At 35.5% G+C, this 23,480-nt stretch overlaps 1 long non-coding RNA gene across 1 annotated transcript; it reads left to right on the top strand.

Moving 5' to 3' along the window:
- The first annotated feature begins 3,420 nt into the window (after positions 1–3,420).
- On the top strand, positions 3,421–22,539 carry LOC137410167 (uncharacterized). Its single transcript, XR_010981004.1, has 5 exons — positions 3,421–3,529; positions 10,078–10,152; positions 11,878–12,003; positions 19,402–19,515; positions 22,088–22,539. It is a non-coding gene; the product is annotated as an uncharacterized lncRNA (long non-coding RNA).
- The last annotated feature ends 941 nt before the right edge of the window (positions 22,540–23,480 follow it).

Below are 23,480 nucleotides of genomic sequence, written 5' to 3'. Positions count from 1 at the left end.
CTTTACATCTTATCTAAAAGGTAGGGCGTTACTACAACGCCCTTTTATGACAAGAATATTTCTTTATTTCACTCCAGTTTGCATAAAACTTCCAGACGCGTAAATGCCAACGCTTGCTCTCTGTTACATATCGCTGTCAAAACCATTCTACATTCATCACAACACAACCAACTTTCAAACACTTTATATTACACAAAACTTTATATTACACATCAGTTTGCCGCTTAACGTTTAATATTGCATTTAGATTTACATTTGTAGAGATATAATAAACATATTTCTTTATTGTTGGCATTGTTGTTGTTAGTTAAATTACGTACAGTAGGTTAGGTCTACGGCTTGAATTAATGTTTATTTTATTATTGTAAAACATAAGTTTAAGATAGTTAAATATTTATTTTATTAATATTTATTTCTGTTACATATCGCTGTCAAAACCGTTCTACATTCAACACAACCAACTTTCAAACTGTATATTACAATATATTTTACTTTTAACATTGCATTTCAGATATGTAATAAACATGTTTGATTATTGCTGTTGTTAGTTTAATTACTTACAGTAATTTAGGTCTACAGCTTGAATTAATATTTATTTTAACCAACAAACAACTTTCAAATTGTATATTACACGGCAGCTTGCCATTTACTTTTAATATTGCATTTCAATATAATAAGAGATATAATAAACATATATCATTATTGCTGTTGTTATTTAAATTACGTACAGTAGTTTGAGTCTACAGCTTGAATTAATATTTATTTTATTATTGTAAGACATAAGTTTGAGATAGTTAATTATTTATTTTATCCCACGAACACACAAGCGGAGCGGAAGTGTGGGAGTTTTTATGATAAATGCATGTGCACACAACTTACGAAAATTATTCATCAACAATGTGACGAACCCTCGTCAAGAAAATTCATCAAAATATTTAAGCATCGGAATGTAAAGTCGTTAAAGTATAATAACGATACAAAACACATTTAAACCTATTTAAATATGTTACCAAGTCTTTTTAAACCGTCGGTATTATTTTAAAACTTACCCATCTGATCGGATTATAGACAAATAGACAGATTTATTTGAACGAAAATTGCCACAAAAAGCTTGAAAAGCTCGGTTTAGTAAAAGTTAAGACCGAAAATTGAAACGCCAATAAAGCCGTGCGACCGATTGTAGAACTATTTAGCAGTGCGCATTTCACAAGAAAACCGTGCTCATTTCATCAGTCTATGGCCATTTTACTTGTATTCGAATTTATTCGAAGGTTTCTGTAATAAACGTAGACCGTTTGAGGCGTAGGCCGATTTACAGGTACGAAATTGTGGTACACAGTTTATCAGCCTGTGTTTTTTGTCCAATCACCGAAGGTTTCATTATTTGAAACGTTAGCCGAAATTCTTTACAACTTATGTACAAGCTAGGGCCGAACTACAACGCCCCCTTCATGATGAGAACATTTTTTATTTTGCTACATTTTTATACGCGTGAATGCTCCTACCCGCTTTCTGTTAAAGATCGCTTATCAAAACCATTCTACATTCAACGCAACCAACCTTCAAACTGTGTATAGTACACAGTAGCTTGCCATTTTACCTCTAATTTTGCATTTCATAGTTATAATAAACATATTTCTTTATTGTTGTTGAATTATATACATTACAGTAAATTAGGCCTACAGCTTTATAACACTTTTATAACAGCTTTTATTTTGCTGCAGTTTGCAGAAATCTTCGAGACGCATGAACCCTCATAGGTTTTCTATTATTGCTGTATTACTATATTAACAATATTGGTTATTTTAATAATATCAGTGCATTTTACTTATAATATTGGCCAACATTGCATTTCTCCTATTGCAAGGGAGAGATATAAACGTGTAATATTTTCCTTTCATTGTTGTTGTTTGTCATGACCAAACACTTTTTAAATAAATTTTCTAAAAACCTATATAAATACCACAACTTCTCGATATGCTACCTATGACGTTTTGAAATGTAAACAAAATCGTGTATTGGTTTTCTATTATTACTATATTAATAAATTGATTATTCTAAGAATATCAGTGCATTTTACCTCTAATATTGGCCAATACTGCATTTCTCCTGTTGCAGGGGGAAAATATAAACATCTTTTCCATTCATTATTGCTTATTGTTGTATATAATAACACCCACACCCAGTACATTACAGCTACCATTGCAGTTATCCTATTGCACTGCAGAGCCATTTGATTGCTAATATTGCATTTCTCAACCATCAGTACCCTTTATTTTTTTGCCAATATCTCTGGCCATCTCTTTGGTCGTGGGCTGTATGACAGTGGAATTTCTAGTAATAGATTATGTCAACGACCTCAGGTCATGGTTTGTAAATAATATGATGAGGCACACAAATGCACCCTTGATAAGCTTTTACCATTGTTTTTTAACATACCATCATGTTTCATCTTCATCCTCACAGAAACTATCTTAACTCTTATACAATTATCAAGTGGGTGATTACCATAAAAGCATATCAACTATGCCAAGCAAATCCAAAAACACCCTAGCTTATCTCAGCATGGCCTTCTTTTATGATAGTTCGGTTACAAATCAGGGTATATCCTTCTTATGAGGTGCATTGTAAATGGCAATGAAACAATTTGCAATATAATCAACCTGGTGATATTAACCCACTTGGCTACCTATCCTGGGTCTAAACAAAATAAATGTGAATTGAAAACACACGTAGAAATACATTATGTATATTAGTTTGCTGTGATCAATTAGGGCTGCCTAATCCGTGGTATAGATCACAGCATTCAAATATCTTTACAGCAACTAATGAACATTGAACGAATATCATTCAGCATTGATTACCACAATAAAGATTGCTCATATATCTGATGTCAGGCATACTGAACCTCTTGCAATCAACAATCACACTTGCACAATTCTACTCTTGAACAGTGTTTTGTAAGCCTTGCACATTTTATGAATAGATTAAAAATTTATGAGTCTTTTAAATCATAATACTCTAGAACAACTCACAGCTTGAAATGCAATCTAGCCTACTCTTACTGAATGAGTGCAGTCGTTGGCCTATAACTTGAAATAGTAATGTAATTAGTCTACAAACCTGTTCAGTACAACGTTTTCAATTTAATTAAAAACTAACAATTAATAAAACTGGTTAAAGTAGATAACCAACATTATCATAGCAATATTTACTTGTAAGTAACAAATGTGAAAGCAGGTTGACGGCGCAAGGACTGATTTAAATAAGGCGGAAATATGCAGTGACAAGACAAAATTGTGCTCGGCCAACCGTAACCCACGACCTAACATGTTGACGTCTTTCTGAAGTTTGAGGAATCACAAAAGACAGAGCAGCTAAATATTGCATTGTTGAAACTTGCGCTATGTCATTGTGGAACTGAAATGAGCGTCGCGCGCTAGTGGTGACTTTGCGTATCGGAGATTTAATTAGTGAATACTGTAGCCTAATGCTTACTACACGTGTATAACGAAAATCAAATGTAAAGGTAAGAGTTCATGTAGCCCACTAGAAGTTTTAATTACACAGCTAATCATTGAAGACGTTTATCATGCTTGCCAATCTTTTTTATAGAATTAGTGTCGTTAACACAGTTGATGATGGAACCCAATGTCATAGCCTCAATACTAAAGATATCTCTGATAAAACATTAATTCACATTGATAGCTTAGGAGTCCTACAGTTGCTCAATAACTTGGACACCACCAAGTCCTGTGGACCTGACAATGTGACAAGGCATCATGCTAAAACATTTGCTTCGGTAGTGTATAATAGCCTTTCTTCAATCTTTGCATACTCTCTGGCAATAGCAAAGCTACCTTCGATTTGGAAACTTGGTAGAGTCCAACCTTTACACAAAAAGGGAAACAAACAAATACCAAACAATTATAGACCTATTTCCCTCACTAGCATAGTGTGCAAGCTTTTAGAACACATAGTTTCCTCATATTTGTATAAGATTTTTAAGGAAGGTAACATTTTTGTAGACAGTCAACATGGTTTTCGATCTCATAGGTCTTGCGAGACTCAATTAGCTCATACTGTTGGACACCTTTCACACCTATACGATCAAAAACAAACCACTGATGTTTTAATATTAGACTTTTCTAAAGCATTTGACACCGTTAATCATCGAAAACTGATCTTTACACTATCACATATTGGTATTAACAATGTCTTGTTTTCCTGGATATCTGACTTTCTTAGCGATCGACATCAATTTGTTGAAATCGAGGGTCAGAGGTTTAACACAAAACTAGTCAGTTCAGGTGTGCCACAGGGCTCAGTTTTGGGCCCTTTGCTTTTTCTGATATATATCAATGATTTACCATCTTGTCTTCAATCACAGTGTCGTCTTTTTGCCAATGATGCAATACTGTATTACATGTGTGACAAATTAACGCTTTTAAAACAAGACCTTTCTGCATTAGAGGCTTGGGCTTCTAAGTGGCAAATGAAATTTAATGTTGACAAGTGCACATTCTTACAAATTGGTAAAAACATTAATTGCCACCCTGGATATACTTTCTGTGGACAAAATCTAAATAAAGTGTCTTCTTTTCCTTATCTCGGATTACAACTACAAGCAGATCTAAAATGGATTGAACACATAGACAAAATAACAACTAAGTCTACACAGAAGTTGGCAATGATCAGAAGGGTGCTAAAATCTGCAGATACCCCTACAAAAAAGATTGCCTATTTTTCTTTAGTAAGGCCAACGCTAGAATATGCCTCACAAATCTGGGATCCCTATCAAAGTAAACATGTCAAACAGCTTGAAAAGTTTCAAAATAAAGCACTACGATTTATTTTTAACATTAAGGGCCAGATAAGTTTTACAAAATTACGAAAGATACAAGTGTTTAGTCTTTACAGGAGAGAACAAGAGAGGGTAGGCATAAACTCTTTGTAAGATGTGTTGTCGAGGGCATAGAACCACCATTCAAATGCGAAAACATAGGATACAAAACCCGCCAAAAATCAAACACCTATACTCCATATATAAGAACTAATGTGTTCTATCAGTACTTTTGGCCCTGTACACTAAGAGAGTTAAGATCATGATAAGATGATGTAAAAAAAAAAATATATATATATATGTATATATAAATAAATATATATATATGTATATATAAATAAATAGAAAAACACAATATAATTTTAAAAAAAATCTTATTTTGAAACCACTTATTAGTGTAAACACACCGTGTTTCCACGCCCCTTACGCACCTGCTGTGCTGACTAGGTGGGAAAATATAATAATAACACTTTAGTCATACCTAGGCAAGGGAGAAATTTTTTGTTATAACTATTTTATATTGTACCACAACCAAACGAGCGAAACGAAGTTTGAGATTTTTTTTATGATAAATGCATGTGCACACTCTAACGTACCTGGTTTAAGTTCCTAGTTCTTGCTTTCTACCTCTCTCGTTCTCGCAGTTAAGATGCCGCATTCCTCTCTCCTGTCGCAAACCGGACATCCTGTTCTATGCATCACACACACTTAACTTACGAAAATTATTCATCAACAATGAGACGAACCCTTGTTTTGAAATCTCATAAACAGATTTAACCATCGTTTTGTAGAGTCGTTAAAGTATAATAACGATACAAAACACATTTAAGCCTATTTAAATATTTTACCAAGTCTTTGTAAACCGTCGGCATTATCTTAAAACTTACCCATCTGATCGGATTATACACAAATAGACAGATTAGTGTGGACGAAAATCGCCAAAAAATGCTTGAAAAGCCTGGTTAATAAAAGGTAAGACCGGCCTATGATATGCCAATAAAGCCGTGCGACAGATAGTAGAACTATTTAGCAGCGCGCATTTCACGAGAAAACCGTGCTCGTTTCACCGGACGAGTATAACTGGAGTGGCTCAAAACCTGGTCACGTGACAGGGGAATTTTCTGTTTTTCTCTAATATTTAATATCTCATGGCAAATCTTACCAATTTTTTTGACATTTATATTTTTGATACATTTCTCTATTTTACTATACATTTTTCAAATACCTCTCTGTGTACGATAATCTTATGCAAGATTCTGCAAATATTTATGCACATTTTTCCATAAAATCTTATCTTATATTTCTTAACAGTATTGGGTTATTAGTAGTGGGTTATTGTAATATTGCTGTGATAGAATATAGCATTGTGGCCAGTGTCTAATATTAATCATGATTAAATGCAACTGGGCATGTGCAAGAACAGAAAATGTGACAAAAACAGAAAATCCCCTGTCAAGTGACCAGGTTCTGAGCCACTCCAGTCGTACTCGTCCCATTTCACCAGTCTATGACATTGTTTACTTGTAATCGAATTTATTCGAAGGTTTCTGTAATAAATGTAGACTGTTTGAAGCGTAGACCGAACTACAGGTACGAAATTGTGGTACACAGTTTATCAGCCTGTTTTTTGTCCAATCACCGAAGGTTGCATTATTTAAAACTTTAGCCAAAATTCTTTACAACTTATGTACAAGCTAGGGCGGAACTACAATGCCCCTTTATGACGAAAACATTTTTTTATTTTGCTGCAGTTTCAGACGCGTGAATGCTCATACTTGCTTTCTGTTAAAGATCGCTATCGAAACCATTCTACATTCAACGCAACCAACTTTCAAACTGTGTATAGTACACAGAAGCTTGCCATTTTACTTCTAATTTTGCATTTCAGAGTTATAATAACCATATTTCGTTATGGTTGTTGAATTACATACATTACAATAGATTAGGCCTACAGCTTAAATTAATATTGTTTTTATCGTTGTAAAACATATTTGAGATAGTAGTAGATTAGGTGTGATTGTTTGTGTGATTAGGTGCGATTTATTATTGTATTAAACCAAGCTTTTCAAGCTATTTCTAGAACATTTCTATTTCAAACAAGTCTCATTTACACTATACTCTGTCAATTCCTGCTGAGAACTACTTTATCAACAACCAACAGTACCCTTTCTTTTTCCATTATCACTTTGGTCGTGGGCTGTATGACAGAAGTTTCTAAATTGATATCTAACTAAGAATATACTATTACTTAGATATCGAATTAGATATTAATGATCATACTTTTGATTTTTTAATTTGTAGTTATGATATTGATGTGAAATGTATTGTTTTTTGTGTCTCTTTTGAGTGAAATACTACAATGATTCTATGTGTAATGGTTAGCCTATGGACATTGAATTCAATTTCATCCAAGACAAATTTTTACCGCAAACAAAGTGGCACTTCTACCCCAAAAAACCTGACTGTTGCTATAAAACAAAATTGAAACAACAACCCAATCAATGGAGATGGGCACTACTATAGTGTTTTTCTGAACTTTGGTTTGACTGTAACGCGCTGTTGCAATAATGAACATAAGTATCAATGTTCCAACAATTAGTATTGAGATTTCGAGGCGCAGGACTTTCTGTAAGCTATTATCTTATAATTAACAATAACACGTCAGTGGTTTGTTTCCAAGTATATGGGAACTCTATTTTCTTCAGATGGTCAAAAATGACAATTATTCTGTCAATTTTGTCAATTCTGTCAGTTATTCTGCGGTGTAACTTTGTAGTAGCCTCAGAGTTCCTGCCTATTATACTAAACCCTGGTTGGTTGCGCAATGCAAAACAAAAGTCAAAACAAAAAGAACAGTATGCCTTTATACTTAGCTCAATTAGTTATGGCCTTTTAATAAGTACGTGTTTATTAGGCATGTGATGATGACTCCTTCTGTTGGCAGGGAGGCTTAATAAACTCTCTTTTCTCGGGGCCTTATAGTTTCCCGGTTTTCCACCTTTGTGAGTAAATTGTGTCAGCTGTGTGTTTTTTTCTTGATGAGTTGATCCTCTACATGCCATTTGCTGCAGGCTCCTTTGGATTATACTAGCCTCTCTATGTCTTGGCTCCTTTCTTGCTGCACCCTCTTTTGCTACTTGGCTCGCTGCCAACTTATTGCTCTCTTGCTAGCTGCCAGCTTCTCCTTATATACTCATTCTCAGATGATTGCCAAGTGTCATTGATTGCCTAAGTTCATTCTTGGGAGTATTACACTATTCTTGTAACGCCTATTTAAAGTGTCTTTGATGTCAGTCAGCATTCTTTTCTGACATGTGATATATCTTGACATCTGCCATCTTATGAGATTTCATGACGATGCGGTGCGCCAGGGTAATTATACTAAGTCAATAATTTGTACAAGATTGGCCATAACTTGCAAACCATGATCAACCACTGATTTGTAAAAAATGGATTTTGCTATAGCACCATATTACACCATATTACACCATTTTTTACACCGTTTGTAGCAGCGGGTGGGACTGCCATTTCTCTCAGCTTTCTAGTTTCCAATTTTTTCTACATGGTCTGTCGTAGCAATGCTTCCAATGCTGATGCATTCCTAGTTGTCATGTACAATGCTTTGCATTCCTAGTTTCTCGGTTTCTCATGCTTTCGACGCTGAGGCATTTCTAGTTTAGCAGTTTTTCACGCTTTCATTTCAGCACTACAATTCTTGTGATGCCAATCTTAGCTTGATTGCTGCTTTTTGTTACGCTGTTTGCGGCCGACTCTACTTTCGATGTTTTCAACTCTGACAACACCGCATTATAATTTCAAAAAGCATTCACTTAATGTATGGTGACTAGTTATTTGCATGATCTAAAAATAATCTTTGAATTCTCAACCCAACGTGTTATGTTTTATTATGATTACCATCTTTTATTCTCAACTCATTCTCACAATCAATAACCAATGATTTATGATTAGCTAACCTGTGATTTCTCATCGGGGGCCTCATGATGTTTCTACCATCACCCGTCCTTGAATTATGTAATTGATTGGCTTGTGTAGTTTCACACAGTGTAGCTTTGTAGTAGCCTCAGAGTTCCAGTCTATTATACTAAACTCTGATTGGTTGCGCAATTCAAAGTATTTTAAGGGTCACCCAGTCCTATCATTCTCTATTGTTTCCTTCCTACAATATTATTTGTCATGATATTTTTGGATTGACAAGTTTTTCACGACAAGAGAATGTTTAGATTGATCAGTTAACATTGGATAATAAAGCTCATAATATTAGTTGGTGTATTTTTGTGGAGTTTGCCTTAGGAGACTTCATCTTTAGTACTGTTTACCCTTGACTCATCTTTCTCAAGTTTTACAGAGGTGGACTCATTCTAATTCAGATTTAACTGTATTAACCACAGCTGAACTTCTATATATTATGGTTAAATAGTTGAATTATAGTTATTTGTGTCTTGCAGGCTGTACACTCCAGTACTAGAACAAGATGGAGACATAACCACACTGCTCATGGACACTCTAATTACTAACAGGAAGTTAGTCCTGATTTGTTCATAGTTGTTTATCATAAATACATATTGTATTTCTGTTGGTATATTTTAATGAAAGTTTAGTTAGAACATAATCATCGAATTGTATAATTTTAAGTTGATGAAATCGTTATTGAAATAATATAAACACCGAAAGTCCTTAAAGGTTTGTGACAAAAAAGGCTAGAATAATTGACCATTTGAAGTTTACGGCTATAGCTGCATAAAGTGTATGGGTGATGACTGTATAAACCTTATGGGTGCTGACTGTATAAACCTTATGGGTGCTGACTGTATAAACCTTATAGGTGATGACTGTATAAACCTTATGGGTGATGACTGTATAAACCTTATGGGTGATGAATGTATAAACCTTATGGGTGTTGACTGTATAAACCTTATGGTTGATGACTGTATAAAGTGTATGGGTGCTGACTGTATAAACCTCATGGGTGATGACTGTATAATGATTCTAACTAGAAATGCTGAGATATGAACATTCTTTCACTGAAATATACACTGTACATACTCCTATATGTTGTTGGTGTATATACATGTATCATCCGGTAAATACATCCACTCATTTACAGTGCACAGATAAATTAAATACTCTGATAGCCCAAACAACTACACCCACCCTCTTCAAGTTTGAGTTATTCATGTTTGACTGTATTTTCTATCATTAATGTATTCTCTCAGGCCGTACACTACAATACCAGAAAAGGATGAAGACAAAACCACACTGTTCATAGACACCCTAGACACTGGCAGGAAGTGAGTCCCAATTTGTTGATTGTTGCTTTATTCATACGTACTGTATTTTCGCTAGAATTTTATTTAAAGTTTAGTTTGAGCATTAATTAAAGTTATTAAATGTTCAGTTTTAAAACCTATATTGAAACATTAAAAATACTGTGTATTGGTAAATGTTAGATGTTAGATGTTCTAAAAAGTTAGATGCATTGGTTAAAGCTTCTTTAATGCCAGGCATTAAAGTTTATGGTGATCGCTGTATAAGGTGTACAGGTGATGACTGTATAAAATGTACAGGTGATGACTGTATAAAGTGTACAGGTGATGACTATATAAAGTGTATGAGTGATGACTGTATAAAGTGTATGAGTGATGACTGTATAAAGTGTACAGGTGATGAATGTATAAAGTGTATAGGTGATGACAGTATAAAGTGTACAGGTGATGACTGTATATAGTGTACCGATGATGACTGTATAAAGTGTATGGGTGATGACTGTATAAAGTTTACGGGTGATGACTGTATAAAGTGTACGGGTGATGACTGTATAAAGTGTACAGGTGATGACTGTATAAAGTGTACAGGTGATGACTTTATAAAGTGTATGAGTGATGACTGTATAAAGTGTACAGGTGATGAATGTATAAAGTGTACGGGTGATGACTGTATAAAGTGTACAGGGGATGACTGTATATAGTGTACAGGTGATGACTGTATAAAGTGTACAGGTGATGACTGTATAAAGTGTAGGGGTGATGACTGTATAAACCCTATGGGTGATGACTGTATAAACCCTATGGGTGATGACTGTACACTAGACGCTCCTATAACGTAAATTCCAGATAACGTAAAAGAATTATGTGAAGTTTTTGCTTCCTACTGCGGAAAAAATTCCATATAACATAAAAATTCAAGTCGGGCAAGTTTTCAAAATTGATTCGAGTGTTAGTTTATTTCGCCGCACTTGCGGAAGAAAAAACGCCGTGCGCTTAGCGTACTATTTATTATATATGACTTCCACGACATTCTAGCTTGTCGAAATAAATCGTTAAATACGTCGACAAATAGGTGAATAGGATAGCTGCGCAATGGTTCACAAATACAAAGGCGATACGTAAGTGGAGGTGTTAAAATGTCGGTTTATGAGTTTTATTGTCACGAGCTGGAGTATCGTCGAAAATTATCTTTATCCTAGCCTTGACCCCTGGATAGTAATAGTTGACAAACCATTAGAACTGCTTTTTATAGTAAAAATATTTTTTTGTTTTGCTTTATTGTACACTTACAAAATATTTGTTACTAGCTTTTCTTTGCAAAGTAGACTTTACTGTTTAAAAAATAAGCAAATCATTGTAAATGAACGTCGAAAATGTACAGTTCCTACCAACTTGTGTAAATTTACCGCAATCATGGTCTATTAAACCAGTGGGGTTGATCAAAACAGGGAGAAAAGATGTTGATGCAAACCAATATTTCCGCAATTACGGTACAGCCCATAAATTAGAAGAGTTAAGTAAAGTTTTACCTTTTTTGCATGACCAAAGGGGTGAGTTTGGAAAGATCTTGGAACGGCTTAGGATATTTACATGTATTTTAGTGTCCTTATAACGTAAATTTCCTAAAACATTAATGTTCCTAGAACTGATTATTTGCGTTATAGGAGCGTCAACTGTATAATGATTCTAGCTAGGGATGCTGAGATATCATTATCCTTTCACTAAAATATGGTCTCCTTGGTGTTTCAGCACATCTACTCCTTTCTCTGAAGACCTAGTCCATGCCTTACGCTACTCAATGGTCAAGGAGATCAGCTGGTCATCGCTGAAGAAGCTAGGCATACCCTTTCTAAGTATCATCATACCATAGACACGGTGGGTTTTAGTTTCATGTATCTATAGCCTGTACTAGCGGCATGCCTGGTGTTCCACGAGTATTAAAATTCAGCCTATGAACAATGACAAGTATTGTAGTTGCTTGCTGTTTGCTGTTAGCCTGGCACATTGCAAATGGTTAATTTGAGTAAGCCAGTTATCTACGGCTCTTACTAATAAGAGTCGTGAAAGCAAGTACAAAATGACGCTGCGCCGTAACGGAGAGCGGTAGCTTATTTTCACCCACATAGCGACATATACCGCCCAATGGATCCACTAATCTCGTGTAGAATAATTGGTAAGATATTTGCCTGGCGATGGAAGGTTCCGAGATCAAATCCAGCAGATTGCAAGCTTTTAATTTCAGGATATCAATAGCTATAGCAGGACAAATTGAAGTACACGCACACAAACTTTGAGATCTGTATAATAATAGATAGATTATCATATAATACAATGCGTGTATTCGTATGCTAGTTTATGATTCCAATGCGCATTACTGCATATATTTCATAATAACATCGCACTAGGAGCAGAGGTGATATTATATATTCTAACTGTGACGTACATTATTTTAATAGGTATGCAGTCAGGTGTTTACGTAAAATCCTCCATATAATGATATGTATCCGTATGTTTTACATTCTATGAAATTTCTTTGAGCTTTCATGCACCTGCTCTATTTGCTGGAATATAGTCACCGAATTATATCTTATCAAATGTTCTCTCAGAGTTCTGCTAGTTTACTACTGTATGTGCCTTCTACTGTTTAAGTCATAACTGCCGTGTACAACTTTTATCATATTTTCTAGGTAAATCAGACACGCTGATTCCGATTTTGAATTCAAAATAATTCACCTAAAAATATGATAAAAGTTTTACATCGCAGTTAAGATTTGAGCTATGCGGCTAGCAGGAGTAGCCAAGCTTGTTTACTAAGCTATGGTATTTTGCTTTACTATAATCTCCCATTGTTCATGCATGTGTTCTCAGCCTACAGCAAAAGATTACAACTCCTGATTAAAAATAAATATATAAACAACTTTATAGACTATATTTAACCTATAGAGACACTCCTCAAACTGTCATCAATTGTTCCTATACTATAATTGTTCCTTTACTATAAGCTCCCATTGTTCATGGATGTATAACTCACAATCATAACCGTAAAGATTGCTCAAGTGCTACAGTTATGGAGTATAATTATTACTCTTACTCTGGTAGTTCTGTGTGTCATGAGAGATCATCGGGTGTAATAACTATGTGCATAATTATTCTATAATTATTTGATGTCAGTATATTTTATTATGGCTGGTACTCTGGATTTCTGTATAACATGAGAGGTTGTCATATGTAATAACAATGTGCATAATTATTCTAGTATTATTTAATGACATTATATTTTATTATGGCTGGTACTCTGAAGCTCTGTGTGCCATGAAAGATTGTCATCTGTAATAACTATGTGCACAATTATTCTATTATTATTTAATGCCAGTATATTTTATTATGGCTGGTACTCTGGAGTTTTGTGTGCCATGAGAGATTATCATATGTAATAACTATGTGCATAATTATTCTATAATTATTTAGTGCCAGTATCTTTTATATTGGCTGGTGCTCTGGAGTTCTGTGTGCCATGATAGAATATCTAAAGTAATAACTATGTGCATAATCAGTGATATTTATTATTTATTTAATTTAATTTATTTAATTTTAATTTATTTAATTATTTATATTTATATATTTTATAATCTGGAGTTCTGTGTGCCATGAGAGATTATCATACATAGTAACTATGTTCACAATTATTCTATTATTATTTAATGCCGGTATCTTATATTATGGCTGGTACTCTGGAGTTCTGTGTGTCATGAGAGGTTGTCATATGTAATAACTATGTGCATAATTTTTCTATTATTATTTAATGCCAGTATATTTTATTATGGCTGGTACTCTGGAGTTCTGTGTGCCATGAAAGATTATCATATGTAGTAACTATGTTCACAATTATTCTATTATTTTTTAGTGTCAGTATCTTTTATATTGGCTGGTTCTCTGGAGTTCTCTGGAGTTCTGTGTGTCATGAGAGATTGTCATATGTAATAACTAAGTGCACAACTATTCTATTATTATTTAATGCCAGTATATTTTATTATGGCTAGTACTCTGGAATCCTGTGTGCCATGAGAGATTGTCATAGGTAATAACTATGTGCACAATTATTCTATTATTATTATTTAATGCCAGTATATTTTATTATGGCTAGAACTCTGGAGTTCTGTGTGCCATGAGAGATTGTCATATGTAATAACTATGTGCATAATTATTCTATTATTATTCAATGCCAGTAGAATTTATTATTGCTAATACTCTGGAGTTCTGTGTGCCATGAGAGATTTTTATGTGTAATAACTATGTTCACAATTATTCTGATAAGTGAGGAAATAGCTGAGTGATTCAGTGTTTAAAGTGTCGATACGCAAAGCCAAATTTATGAGTTTAATTCCCATTTGAAGCATTTCTTTTTTTCTTTCTTAACGCTTCAAGCGTGACTTCGGTCAGACAGACACATATCTTAACAAAAGCAAGAAATGGTAAATGCAAGTTTGTGGTTTATTAGACCTAGCCACACTAAATTTGGAGTAGTCAGCACAATATTGTGAGGAAACAACTCCTCTTGCACCTCTCTTCATTTCAGTATATTCATGAATCTTAGCCTAATAAAAATAGTGGTAAAAGGTTTAGTCAATGATAAAGTTATTTTATTTTAAGATATGCAATGTGTGAGAGTCAGTATTCTTTCTGTAAACAATACAGTTGAACCTCAAGATGTGAGTTTAATTCATACTGTGATCAAACTCGTACATCAATCAAACTGAATATCAATTGAATTAATCCCATTTACAATCACTGATATCAAGTTAATTTCTGACCTGAAAAAATGAAATCTGTGAATTATGGAAACAATCAGGTTATTATGAATAATAAACACTTGAATATCATATAACAGTGCATGATACAAGCAAGGAAAAAGTGTTACTACGTCAAAGAAAGATATTATTTAGATGTCTAACTTTAGCAATGGATGATTACGCGAATAGAAGTGCAGGCGGCTGAAGCAGAGCTACTTTCTCAACTTTAAACATGAAGGGCATTTTCCTTGGTGACAAAATCAACAATGATATGGATTAATTCCATGTTTTTCAACGGATACAAGCAACTGTATTTGCAAGACAATAATCTGTTTTGTTAACTTTCAACTTAAACTTAACATTGTATATTTAATCATCACTCTTATTGTTAGTTATATTCTCATCTGTTAAATCAACTGTTGCTAATCACTTCGGTATTAACAGATAAAATGAAAGTATCTACCCTAGGACACTTATATTTCGCTAGTATTTAGTTTCGTGAGAAGCACACAGAGTAAAATTCCGCTGCAACTTAATTTCGCAGATCTGATGAGTGCGAAACTATAGTGATGTGAAAATAAATGCAGTAGAACAAACATAGTTGGATTCCTCAGGTCCAGTTCACTAGTAAAAAAATTTTTGAATTTGGGACTAGTTTGTATTTGTGAACCGCGGGAAGAAATGTGTGGGCGAGATCGACAATGAAACTTGATCGCTTGCTGCTGTTTGTTTCTTGGACTATCAATGACATCTAGGTCCTTGCCGTCGTGACTGATGTGGCACCAATACTATATCTCAAGTATTTATAGCACGCGGTGGCTATGGCTCAAGGTTGTTATTGTTTTTAGTTGGTAATAAAATTCATCGCTACAATAATTATTATTCAATTTTATGACATTCCCTACCAGACCTTCATCTTCATCAGTTACAAATTCAGTGACTAAACTAATATCATCATCTTCCTCGTTTGTCTTGGTTTTTCCACAGGCCCGTATTCCCTGGGGCGGCTGGCCGGTTGAGCCGCCCCAACTTTTTAGGAATTTTTGGCGGCTAAGAATAGTCAAACTCGGAGAACTCGCCCTCGGATAAAATGTGACCTCTCGCGTGAAAATCGACCAAAAGTCGGCATTCACTATCGTTAGTAATGTAGCTTCGAAGTTTGAATTAGGTTTATTGGGGAGCACATGGCTACTTTGTTTATTATTTTACCCTAGACCAATCAGAGTGTGAGGAAGTCATTTCTGAAGTCAAAAAGTGATTTCATTGGCTCCTTATGCCGAAATTTTGCGATCAAAGTCGTTGCTATGCGATCGTGACGTCATCAAAATGGCGACTCGTGAAGATTCTAAAACTTCGAACTTTTTTTTAATCTGATGAATCTGAAGAAATCGGCACATCGCTCGATGATATTGATGCTGAATATGGAGAAACAATGTCTAGAGATACAGATTTTCATGTTACTGATTACCTGCAAGCTCGGATGCTCGAATTTATTAACGATGAAGAAGACGATGTTGAACCTACCGAAGGATTAACTGTTATTCACTCGTATAGTACTCCGGTTAATGACTCAGAATCACCTGCTGCCAGCTTACCAACTCATCCTATGGTGCCTGATGAACCTATTAGCTTCAGTTGCAAGTGTGACTGCATCAAAAAATTTGATATAAATCTGATTTTCAGTCATCTGACTTACAATAAAAGAATTTCAAAGACAGAGTTAGATTTGATTATCATGGGCCGAATTTCTACTTGTGTGGATGATGGAAACACCACAAAACCTTTCGAGCATAAGGAGAAGATCAGAAAAAAGCCTTGATGCAACTTTAAATATCATGGTGGGTCTTATTGAATTTTTTCTGATCAACCCTGTTCATTTTTGGTAGTAATAGTATAGGTGCAGTAGCCTACTAGTTGCTGGCCCAGTGTATGCCTCCCTGAGTCACATAAAATTACATCATGCAATACATGACTCAGTGATCTGTCGTACTTACTGGCCTGAGTTAAGCGTGTTTTCACTCATAATTGATTGCCAGTTGCCACATGACTTATTCAATGGGTCAATGCTTGTGTGTTTACTTTTTTGCCTGCTGACATTAATCCTATGGCATGAGCAACCAATCCCTTCGTCACACGATCACTAGGCCACTAAGTCTATTACTCGTAAAAGTGTCTCAGAGTCAGAATCCGTTGCCAATCACCTCATTAGCTCATTCTTTAGATTTTTTTCTAAATTAATTATGAAATAAAGGAAATTCTAAATTAAAGGAGTTTAATTTTAATTTAAAGGAATTTAAGGATTTAATTCTAAATTAAAGGAATTAAGAGCTTTCACAAGTTTTCTATCAGCCAAGCTTACCTCAATACGATGACAGGTTATTCTAATAAATTGTTTTGTGTACTGTTTGCAAACCATGCTACCAGGGTCACTTTGATGCACAGCCATGTTTTTGTTTCGTTTAAGAAAAGTAAAAGTTCAGACGTATCTAGACTTCCCTGCCATGAAGTAAGACTCGAAGGTATCAAAGGACTGCCGAATGGGATAAAACCTGAAGGTTTAGACTACGACCGCCAACAATACTTGCATACTAACATTCGAGAATGTTGCCGTCTTGGCACTGAGGGTTTAGTTTGCCTGAAGCTTCATGGTAAAAGACGTAGAATGTGATCATAGCATGAATTTTAGCCTTTTTCTGAGTCAGATGTGAGTAGGAATGTAATCGTGGTTTTGGGTCTGATACCCCTTGTGTTTTTTACACTCAGTGTTTTGGCAAAATAAACCTCAGTATGGATTTCAGATGTGATGTTAAACCCTGAAGCCTATCAGTTAGTGGTGATATTCCTAGGAGCTTCTCATCTTATTCCTAATGTGCGGTTAGTGTAAAGTACGGATGCGTAAAAATGACATTTTTTTTCAATTTGAGAGCAGGGTTTACCAGTCTTCTGTTGTCCTGGCCTTAAAATAATGTACACCAGCTGTTTCAGCATGCTTACTTGCCCTATAGACCAAGTTTCACCTCAGTCAGTGAAATAAAAATGGCCGTATCCAAGGAGAACCTAACGTAAACAACCTATTTCTGTGCGTCGCGTCTTTATTCGTGATTTTCTCCATTTCAGATTTTGGGAGTTTTGGCTGACGTGCCTTCCAAAAATTTGCAATATCTCATGAACTACTTAAGCTAACTCAAAAATTCAAAATGCTTTAAATGCTCCACAAAATTCTGCATCTGGCTGTGTTACTAACTAAAAATCTGAAAATCCCTCATTTTGGTTGATTTTCACATGAGAGGTCACAAATGTAAAATTTTATCACGAACACTTGGTTAACTTGAACGGATTTGTTTGGTCCGTTCCCACGTAATGATAAGCTGCTTTAGATGACTCGACCTCCACAGCATTAACTCGAACAGTTATTTGCCCAACGGCTGCGGGAACCGTTTTTATCGCTGTAGAGTATCACTTTAATCCAAGCCATAGAGAAAAACGTTAACTTTTAATAGTTTTTGGGCGTCATTATTATCATGATTGGCAAAATACTTTTGTTAATGACTTTTATAAAGGTTTGCAAAGGGTCAAGTTTTACCAAACATCTATTTGGGAATGGCCCAACGAAAGCTTAAAAACCTGCGGATAAACTGAAGATAAAATCGGCAAAATTGATCTTTTGTTGAAACGCTCAAAAGAAAAAAGATGTCTTTTTTCTTAGCGTTTCAACTGCAGTCAAGTTTAGCTTATTTTAATCTGAAAATGTCCTAGCAGTCACATCACCTAAAACAAACAACTCTCAAATAATAGAAAAAAATGTTTATACTTTCCGATAAAATCTTTTAAAACTTTATGTGAGATGCCCAGTTGAGGCCTTGCATGAAAGAAACCTGTTGAGGGGGCTGATACCGCCCGTCCAAACCCCCAGATGCTCATAGCTAGTCGCCTAACATTAGCTACCCCAATTTTCAACCAGGGAATACAGGCCTCCTTTTCCAAAAGAACTTGTTATCTTAATTTGCTTTGCCACGCTGCTCAGTTGGCGTATTAGCTATAATGAGTTTAGTAGAAATTGCCTAATGAGCCAAACCACACACAAAGGTTATCTGCATTTCCAATATGACGATTTTATTGTGGATATCAATGAACAAAGCTCTTTCATTTAACGTTTTCGCTCGTTCGTTATGATAGTTTAGTTTCGCTCATGAAATTTTCGCGAGATGAATGACTCCGAAAATGCGAAAGTTAAATGACGCAAATACATAAGTGTCCTAGGGTATGACAATTTTTTATTTGACGTAATCGACACTTTGTTTACTCATTATGGCTAGCTTCGTGACATTGACCCAAAGCATTTATTCATGACAATACTAATTATTTCCAGATCCCTCTGTTTTGCTACCTTTTGGTGGGTAGTGTTTTTTAGTTTTGTGATGATCCCTCTGTATCTGCAGAAAGAGTACACCAAGAGTAATCACCTACATTTTATTACTGTCAGGCAAATACGAGGTTGGCTGGAAAGACCAGTGAGGCGTATCCTAAAATTGAGTTTCCTTCTAAAGAGTTGTGCCCCTTGTGCTGGAATCCCAGAGGAATATGGAATGGAGAAACGGTAAGGTTTAAAAGTATCAAAACATTGAGCTCTCTAACATAGCACTAAGCATGCATGTTTCTATCTAAGCAAGGAGAAGTTCACCGTTAGTGTTAAATTTTTCTATCCCTTGATATCCAATAACTCTGCCAACTCGGGTGATCAATTCTAACTCTCGCAACAATGTCACCTGTAATGAGCAACTTATCTTTGCAGGGTCGATTTTTATCATGCATTTCAACTGATTGGAAAAGTTTTTATTGGTTTCATCAAAATCTTCCATAGTGAAAACACAGGTGCTTATGATAGACAAGTAGACACTTCTCTGTAATGGCAAGTGCTGAGTCATTATCCTGTCAATCACTGCAATTGGGTCTTGTTCTATTTCCTAGGCAATGTCATTTCTGGTAGCAAAGCCAACTCAGGTCTTTTTTTGTTTATGCACTTATCTACCACACTAATAGAATGTGTTGCTGTTGCTCACTAAACTCCTTGATGGCATTAGACGGGTCTCACAGAGTGCTGTGATATTAATATGGTATATCTAAAATTCTGCTGTTGACAGCGTTAAGATACGGCCACACGTAACAAATGATTCATTCAATTTCACTGAATTAACGAAATTAATAGAATTCACAGATTTATCCAGCCAAATATCACAGAATTCTCTGAGCTGTGCATGCACACCAAATTTGTCGACCTAACGTTTTTAATTGATTAGACAAGCTATTAGAGAGCACGACTCTAGCAATTTTTGTAATTAGTATAGTCCAAGACAGGTATCGCGACAATAAAAGTACGAGTGCAATTCATCTTCTTGAACTACACCTGATGAAACTGCGCTATTGTTGGTTAGCGAGCACGATTCTAACATCTTTTAAAATTTACGTAGTTCGAAGCACATATAGCGACACACAAAAAAAATATTACGGCAATTTGCCATAGTAAATATGATGGAACTGATTTGATTGCGCTAAAGAGGACAATTCTTTTGCCCCGGAACTTTTCTGCTAAAAAGAAAGTTGTTGCTATTAAAAAGGAAACGATTTGTAGCCATAGTGCACGAACGATAAAAACCAACAATAGCGCAATCTAAGCAGTTGCGTCGTATGTACTATGTTGAGTAGCACACGCATTTTTATTGTGCGTCGTCATACGTGTCTTAGACTATACTAATTGCAAAAGCTGCTAGAATCGTTCTCGCTAATAACTTGTTTAGCCAATTAAAAGCGTTTCGTCGACGAGTTCGGTGTGCATGCACAGCTCAGATAATTCTGTTATATTTGGCCGAATAAATCTGTGAATTTCGTGAATTCGGTCAGATTGAGCGAATAATTCGTTATGTGTGTCCATACCTTTAGACAGGTCTCACACAGAGTGCTGCAATATTAATCTGGTATATCTGAAGTTCTGCTGTTGATGGCGTTAGACCGGTCTCCCAGAGTGCTGCTATATCAATCTAGTACATCTAAAGTTCTGTTGTTGACAGCGTTAGACAGGTCTCGCAGAGTGCTGCTATATCAGTCTGGTATATCTGAAGTTTTTTTTGTTGACAGTGTTAGACAAGTATTACAGAGTGCTGTGATATTAATCTGGTATATCTGAAGTTCTGTTGTAGACAGCGTTAGACAGGCTTCGCAGAGTGCTGCGACATTAATCTGGTATATCTAAAGTTCTGCTGTTGACAGCATTAGATGGGTCTCACAAAGTGATGCGATATCAATCTGGTGTATTTCAAGCTCTGTTTTTGGCAGCTTTATAGACGGGTCTCGTAGAGTGCTGTGATATCAATCTGGTAGATCTAAAGTGCTGTTGCCACCAGTGCAATTTTTCATTATGATTGATTTGAGCTATCACTACCAAGATCTCTTCTGCAATTATCAAGATGGTCTTGTTACTCCTTTGTTTCCTTCCTAACTGATATTTCACTGAGTGATGGCGCCAGAGCTCCACAGCGAGAACCCTTTTTTAGTTGGACGATGGTCGAGCTGATATGATTAATAATGATTTGAGTCATTTCCATAAAACTGCATGTAAAGGGTTTAAAGAAACACCGGTTTCTGCTTTACTAGAATCCCTCTCTTTTGGCAGTAGAGAGATGCAATCTAGCAAGCAAGAACAGGTTTACACATACTGTCATCTTTGGTCCGCTGCTGCGGCTAGCTTAAGATCAACTCTATCTTTTTCTGTTTTGAGTGTGGCCATAGCACACTTTCTGGGAAGTCTAGTCAGACTTTATGTTAGGTATTTTACTTCATTCCAAAAAGATGCTCAAATACACCCCAGTTTTGAGCTGGTAGTGCCAGTTTAGTCTCCGGCAATACGACCCTCGAAGCAGGTTGTGTATTATCCGATAGCAGGTGCAAGTATCAGGTGCGAGGATTAAAGTTAATATACAGTAGACCCTTCTAAAATAAAACAATCTATTCCAGGAACCTTTACCTTATAGGATTATTTGTAGTGGTAATGAATTGTCAAGGCCATTTACTATGAGTGTAGTTGGTGAGTACAGTGACTATCTGTTAGTTATGTACACCCAGTCAGCAGTTACCTGTATCAGCTCATATTTGTTTGATAGTTTTGTTTCTTACAGGTTTATGGTTTTCTACATTCACTCTATGCAGATGTTAGACTCTTCAATTTTCCTAAACTCCTCTCTCAGGCTCCGGAGCGGAAACACTTGCCAGGCGTGGACTCACTGCGAGATTGGGAAACCAAAACAGCCATAGGTCGTGCAGAGATGTCTATGTGCTATTTATTGTATATCACATCCGCTATTGTAATTGCCGGTTTGTTCTATTTTGTTGTCATCAAGAGAAGACTTCGACTGCGTACCAGAAAGTGTCCCCCATTAGCTGAGTCAAACCTTGACTATAATAAACCAATTTACTAACCAAATAAAAAGCTATGTCACCAAAAATATTTATATTTTTTTTTGCAAATTTTGTGCTAGCATACATGCCATCTTCTTGTATGTAGAATTTTGTCTACTGGTGCTTCTTTTTTAGCCAATGAACTTTCTGCTGATCTGTTATAAGTTTTTACACTAGCTTTGCCAGAAAATATATCTGTACCGATATTTTTAAAATTAGCAATAAATCGCTGTAACCGATTGAGTGGATAATAACAGCTATACTACGAGCGCATGAGGAGTTACTACTAGGAGTAGTGGTTAATGTAAAGGGAGCCACATTTATACTACGAATAAAAATGATACTTTGTAGAAACAGCAGTACTTTGTGTCTGATGTAAGTTTATTAGAAGCTTACATCAGACACAAAAACTCACAACAAAAAATTACCGTGTGCCAGTGCGAGGCTCATGCTGCAAGATGTTGCTTGATAAGTCAGAGGCAATATCATGAAACTGGGTGAGAATTTAATAAAATTGGAGGATTTTAACTGACTGATACCAAAATCAATAAAATTGCAGCTGTTCTAGCAACCCCAGCTTCAGGTGTTCTGCTGTTCAATAATACTCATGTTTACACACACTTCGATCTTTGGAGTTGTTGGCACTATTGGTTATTGAAGACGACTCCAAATACACTTTGTATTCTCAATTTTGTACCTCGTGAGCACTGCTTGTGCAGCTCACATGTCAACCATAGCTTCCATATCAACTGTTTAGTGATGTTTTATGCACATCCTTTAGTACTGAACAACATAAATGCAAGGGTCGTGGCTTTTCAGCCTCTACATGAAATAGATTATATATTTCTGAGCTAGCTTTCCAGTGAAATTGTCAAATATAAACAGCTGACTGAGACACAATAATATATTTCTACATTGTGTTCTCATGTGGTCTATTGGGGTATTTCAACTAGCATAAATATTATTACCTGCAACCTAAGAGAAGGTTATTATATTTTACGACTATAAGAGAAAGCCTCAACTTCCTAGTATTTCATGTGATCCATATGAATAGTCAGTAAATCCATAATGGCCCTTAGTACGCTGTTCTATGAGCTGTCACCTTGTGTCACA

The sequence above is a fragment of the Watersipora subatra genome, unplaced genomic scaffold (assembly GCF_963576615.1).
Source record: "Watersipora subatra unplaced genomic scaffold, tzWatSuba1.1 SCAFFOLD_139, whole genome shotgun sequence".
Lineage (NCBI taxonomy): Eukaryota > Metazoa > Bryozoa > Gymnolaemata > Cheilostomatida > Watersiporidae > Watersipora > Watersipora subatra.
The sequence above is the reverse complement of the archived record's forward strand: the minus strand, read 5'-3'. Positions and strand labels throughout refer to the sequence as shown.